At 35.6% G+C, this 6,563-nt stretch overlaps 1 long non-coding RNA gene across 1 annotated transcript; it reads right to left on the bottom strand.

Moving 5' to 3' along the window:
* Positions 1-948: 948 nt before the first annotated feature.
* On the bottom strand, positions 949-3,234 carry LOC113273641. Its single transcript, XR_003322529.1, has 3 exons — positions 2,887-3,234; positions 1,919-2,282; positions 949-1,470 (listed from the first exon to the last, which is right to left on the bottom strand). It is a non-coding gene; the product is annotated as an uncharacterized LOC113273641 (long non-coding RNA).
* Positions 3,235-6,563: the final 3,329 nt, after the last annotated feature.

The following is a 6,563-nucleotide window of genomic DNA, read 5'->3' as shown; positions in this document are numbered from 1 at the left end:
TTTCGGAAATTGTGGAGTGATAATTGCAATTTTGTAAAAATTGTATTGTTATAATTGTAACTTTTTGAATACTTAATAGTGATAATTGCAAATTTCTTAACATTATATTGTGATAGTTGTAATTTTCTGATCATTGAATAGTGATAATTGCAGATCTCTAAAAATATATTGTGATAGTTGTAATGATCTGAACATTGAAAAAAATTATCAGGATCAGCCCATATGCAGGTTAAGCCATACGGGACTTTGTATAAAATTATGATGGCGTGCAATGAAGAATGAAATGGGGAGAAGATGACGGGATGATAAACAAGAATAACATGATCTGAGGAGGGAAATTTTCCTAAATCTTTGTTTTTTGACTTTTTTTCACCACCCATACAATAAGCTAATTTTTTAAACAACTAAGTCCAAATTTTGATAATAAATTATGAAAGGTTAATTTAGCAAACTAGTATGCATGTGGATTTTAGATATTATGAATCTTAATGGTGGGTTATTCATAAACAAAAAAAAAAAGTAAAAGGGCTAGAGATAAGTTTAACCAGTTGTAGAAATTTCCGAGGAACAAATATTTATATAAAACTGTTATTTGAATTCTATATGTCAACTCGTCGGCACCAAAAATTTTGCCGTTCAAAAAAAGTTTAATAAATGGTTTATCACGTGACAACAAACAATGCTGCTTATTTAATGGCCAAATATGCTGAGGACTCGTTGTTATTGACTGAGTTGCTCAAAATTGGCCTGACCGTATGGTTGTAGGCTTGGAGCTATTCAGGCTGATGTAAGAGGGGAACACTAGGCTGGAGCAGCCTTACCTCTTATTTTATTTTGATTTGATGAATGTTTGTTATTAAAAAAAATAATAATAATAAAAAGTAACAACTAAGCAGATGATGATCTATGAAACTACCGAGTACAAAGACCAATTAGAGTTCAAGCTACTCAAGAGTCAAGACGAGTAATCCAAATATGTCTATCCTGGCAAATAGGAAGTGCAATGTCTCAATCATAGTATTAGTTACTTTTTGGAAATGGATAAGAACTTGGAGAAAAAAACATCCGAACCATAAAAAGGGAATGATCCGACCCTTATGGTGTACAATCCTGATTTTGATAAACATTTAATTGGCACTTCAAACGAAGAAGTTTATTATTGGGACGTCACCTTCTGAACCGGTGCGCTGAACACCTAAGACAAAAGAAAGGAATAATAATCTCAATATGCGTCCACTGAAAGAAGGTTGAGTGCTCGTATAAAAGACATAATTAGCTTGATGTCCTGTCGTTGAAAAGCCATCCTCCGAACCGACTACTGGACGTAGAAGCACTAGCATTAGAAGAAGATGGAGTTGGTAGTTCTGGTGCTTAAGTTGTTGTATATTAGGTTAAGAATAACTCGATGGGCGGTTGGATGCTAATCATTTCGGAAGGAAAGGTCCTACTATTCCAGCATGCCATTGCCACCTATAAAAAAAATGAAGTTGCATTGTCACTTTTTCTCAATCAAATTATCCAGAGTTGCATTTTGTGTATGTATGTTTAATGCACTGAGAAGGGAACACACCCCAGAGCCTGCAACAATGTGTAGATACTAAACTAAGTTCCCAAGACCCCAGATCCAAACAAATAAAATGAAAGAAACAAAAAAAAGGAAAATCCCATATATTAGTTGTGTCTATTCTAAACGATGTTTCGCCAGAATTTTATGCTACAGAACCTACAATATTTTCGCTCTATGGATTCTTCGGACTGCTTCCACGGAATTATCGTCATTATACGGATTGTTAAATCTCGGAGGGATAAGCTAAGAAACATGAACTTGACAGGAATCAATTACTATGCAGCATTTGTTAACATGAAGGCAAATTACTGCAGGGAAACTGATTTTATTTTTTATTGGGTATTGTCTTACCCTTTTGTGGTACATGTTAGCTTCAAACCTCCAGTACAAGTCAATATAGAGTGAATGCCACGAGACTCTTGGTGTTAATGTCATGAGTCCTCCCGTAATCAGCCAAAAGAATGGTCTTTAACCAAAAGAATGGTCCTTGTACTCAACTTAGTAATCAGACAAAAGAATGGTCCCTGTACACAACTTCTAAAAACAATTACATAAATAAAAAATTATTTTGAGAGACTAAGCTGCAAAGTATCCGCATAAAATTAAATGAATTACTTGCCTCTGGTCATCCAAAACTAGGCCTACAACCAAGATGTAGGGCATCAATGGGTGCTTCTATCTATGCACTTCGTAATTGCCCAGAAGAATGCTCTCCCTGTATTCACAACCAGTACAAACAGTTACTATATAAGTTCGGAATAATCTTGAGAGATTAAGCCACAGTGTCTACGTATTACTTTTCTAGTCGATAAAGATTTCCTAAACTAGAACACCAAAACAAGCCCCAAACCGTCTTTAAACTCTGAATTACCTCTGAAGACTTGATATGAAATATAATTACTGTTGCTACAACAATGAGTTAGAAACTAAGCCTAATCTTCGTGATATAAACAAAATAATACTTATTCGCAGTTAGGTTTTAGCTTAATCGAAGCCAGCCGTAAAATACTTACGCCTGGTTTATTCAATATTAAGCCTAACCGTAAACGATTATTAAAGTTCTGGACATGCAGGATTATTCACGGCTAAGTTTTTCCTTCGTCGAAACCAACCATAGATTTAAAAAACCCAACCGTGAATGTATATGCAAATCCAAATTTACGGTTGGAAGGTCTTCAAACCCAACCGTAACACATTCAGAAATTGAATTTACAATTGTGAATGAAGAACTCCCAAACGTAAATTGCTCTGCGCCCAATTTTTTCACACTAATTCTAATCAATGTAACCTAAAATAAAAAAGGGTTTCTCGAATCTTACCCAAAACCGTGCCAACGATTCATCCTCGAAGAGTTTGAAATTCTTGATCTTGATCGGTTGGACTTTCTTTAATGATTGGAGGATGTTGTTGATTGGAGTCACTGCATTTTTTATGGATCTTCTTCTTCCCCATCTTTAACATAAATTTTAATCCACCATCTGTTTTCAATTGATCGACAATCGACGACCGGTTGGACTTTAATAAATTTTAATCAACAATTTGTTTTCAATTGAAGGATTTTTTTCTATGGATCCGGAGATAGAGAGGAAGAGGAGAAGAAGTTGATTTGGTTTTGTTTTCATTAGGTTTTCATACATTTGCAATTGTTCTAGGTCCACCCTCTAGCCAGCTTTTTAGTCATTATAAATCCATGTGAAGCCCCACTATTACAACGTGAAGCCCCGATAATAACCTTCCAAATGAAACGTAGGATATCCGGTAAAAGGTCAATGGATTTGAAAATTTTGGAGCTACTTTAATTGGCACCATAAATAAAGAGAATTCATTTGTTTTGAAAATTGTTATTTTTGAGACCGTCTATTGCTTGATTCGAGTTCATTTGGTCCTTGATAGGGGTGCACATACCCTACCCATATTCGCCAACCCTATCCTACCCGTCCGTGTTTTAACCGTATCCTATCTTATCCACTATTTGGCGGATAGGGTAACGGGTAAAGATTTTCTTAACCGCCGTTAGATGGGTAGGGTGACGGATAAAGCTCGAAATTATCCTACCCTACCCGCCTACCCGTCTAATATTGAAAAGACAAAGTAACCCTTGTATTGTTTTCTCCTCCTGCCTATTTTTTTGTTATTTTAAAACATAATAGGGGTAAATTACAAAGTAAATGGATTTTCTCTATCGAACCATTTCATCGCTTTTCATTTGAACCATTTTTCTCTGTTTTCATTCGAAGTAGCGAAGTGGTGATTTTCTGCAGAAGAAGTGAAGTCTGGGTTTCGATCTGAAGCTGAAGATGTAAGTGATTTGTGTATTCGATTTGTGTCTTATGTGTTTGTATCTATTTTTTGCTCATCTCAATCCACTTTCTTTATCTCTGCAGAAGAAAATTTAGGGTTTCAGGATGCAAGTGCAGTTTGAGGCAAGGTTTGAAAAACGGCCGTTTTTTTCCGAAAAAACGTCCGTTATAACGCTCACGCCCATATACCGTGCCCGTGAGGCTCACCAACACGCTTACCTAAATAACACCGATAAATAGGAAAAAATGGCGTTATTTAGACCCGTTATAACAGTTTTCACACCTGTGATTACCGTTTTTCTAAAATTAATATTTTAGTTTTTTTCTTCTAAATAACATTTTAACATACGTTTTTTACACGGTATTTTCCGTTTTCATACCGGTTAAACCCGTTTTTAAGGAAAAAAAAATTTGAGTTGAAGAAATTCTTATACAATTTTTAATTTCAAACTTACAACTAAAATTTCATAAATAATCATTAAACACTTCAAATTTTATAAACTTACAATAAGTAACCTAGTGACAGTAGTGCTTGAAATTTTAAACTTAGACAAACCAACTTGTACCGGCATTTTTTTTCGACTTATTCAAGTATTTTCTGTTTTCTCGACGATTCTCAGTTGATTCCTCCTCCTCTTCCTCCGCCTCATATTGGTTCGCGTAATGCATTTGGCTGTCGTAGTTAACAGTATCGTCATCTTCATAACCATAGTCTTCTTCCTCATTATCATTACGATTATCTACTTCATTATTGATATTAATATTGGAATTATACTCTTCATTAATTCCTCGGGTATCTTCTTCTGGACGATCTTCAGTGTAATGAGAATTGTATATGGGATTTTCATTTTCATGACCTTGTGTATTGTCTCCAAATGTTAGGTTACCAAAGTCATAAACAAAGTTACTCACTGGCAACCTTTGATATGAGATTTCAACTTCTGGATCATGCCATTCGTATGGTGGAGGGAGAGGCTCTGGATTATTAGCTGCTTCCTCTTCCAATTCATTTAACCAATGTTCTTCCTGAGGTAAAACTGGTGTTTCATCATCCCCTGCTATCCAATCAAGCATATTTTCATCTGTCAGCAGGCTATGAACATCGTGGACATCGATGTTATGTCGCTTTGCTTTACCTTGAACTCTTTGCTGCTCCAATCTTAAATTGTACTGAACATATACCAAATCGTTTATTCTTGACGAAACTAAACGGTTGCGTAGTTTGGTGTGAATTCTTTCAAACACACTCCAATTCCTCTTGGATCCAGACGATGTGTTTTTCTGGCTTAGTATCTTTACCGCGATCCTCTGGAGCGATGGAAACTGAGCACCGTATGACAACCACCAGCTTACAGGATCACCTTGCAAAGCAGCCAATCTTGCTGATGGTGATGCAAATTGGCCTTGCATCATTTGCATTCTTCCCGCCTAAAAATATCAAAAACTGTGAATAGAAATTCATATAATTACGAAATTAATTGTTAATAAAAATTCACACCTCTAGCATGCATGTCGTTTGTTCTTGAGGGCTACTAATCATTTTTGATATAACATCACTGAGACAAATTTGGGGCTGAGAAATTTCATTGTTGATGAGATTGGCTGCTGGGTTGTATATATAATATGGATTCAGAAAATGCGCTGCAGCATGAAGAGGATAACTCAACTGATCTTTCCATCGTCGGTTAATCACACCTACAATAGAATTATTTCGAGTTTTACCCAAACCCCTTTCTATAGTTTCCATACATGTAGCAAGTGCATGAAACAAATAACCCATGGTAGGTTTATCTGAATCCAAGAAACGAATCATTTTCAATAAAGGACCTAGCATCATGCATGCATTTTGGCATGTGTGCCAAAACATCTCATTCAAAATAATGTTTTTCACATCTTTAGCCGTACGAGTTTTTCCTTCTGGCGAGTTCACAAATTCTTGGTCTACAAAAAGACTCTCGATTGCATTACGTTGATCAATGATACTTTTGATTGCGATAAAATTTGTCGCAAACCTTGTTAAGCCAGGGCACAATAGATTGCGTCCCCAGAATGTTGTCTGAATCTAGCAAGAACCCAACCATGATTATAAATAAATTTACTGATTTTTCTAGCTTCTGAAATCACACCTTTAACAAAGGGGAACTTTTCAGTATCTTCCAACATTAAATCCAACACATGAGCTGCACAAGGTACCCAAAAAAATGTACCATACTCTATGGCCAATCTCATACCTATTAAAAAAAATGAGAAATGAATTAATAATATATAAAAATAAACAACTGTAATTAAATTAAGTTGTAATAGTTACCTGCGGCTTTGAATTGGGATCCTTGATCAGTTACTATTTGAACAATATTTGTCGGACCAATATCTTCTATAACCGGTCTGAACAAACTCATCAAATACTCTGCTGTCAACCGATTATGCTCGATGTCAACGCTTTTCAAAAATGATGTCCCATGACCACTGTAAACTAAGAAGTTTACAATCGTATGGTTATTTTTTTTTTCCAACCATCTGACATGAGTGTACACCCATACTTTTGCTAAATTTTTAATCTCAGGTGGCACATGCATGCAGGGAGTAATTGTACCTCTTTGTTGTGCCAAATGCATTTTGAAACGCGAAATTCCCGCAAACACTTCTTTTTCACAAAAATTACACTTCAACTTTTTACCATCACTCATTACAGTACA

The sequence above is a fragment of the Papaver somniferum genome, chromosome 4 (assembly GCF_003573695.1).
Source record: "Papaver somniferum cultivar HN1 chromosome 4, ASM357369v1, whole genome shotgun sequence".
In the NCBI taxonomy this organism is placed as follows: Eukaryota; Viridiplantae; Streptophyta; class Magnoliopsida; order Ranunculales; family Papaveraceae; genus Papaver; species Papaver somniferum.
Note: the sequence above shows the minus strand (reverse complement) of the source record. Positions and strands in the feature narration are given on the sequence as shown.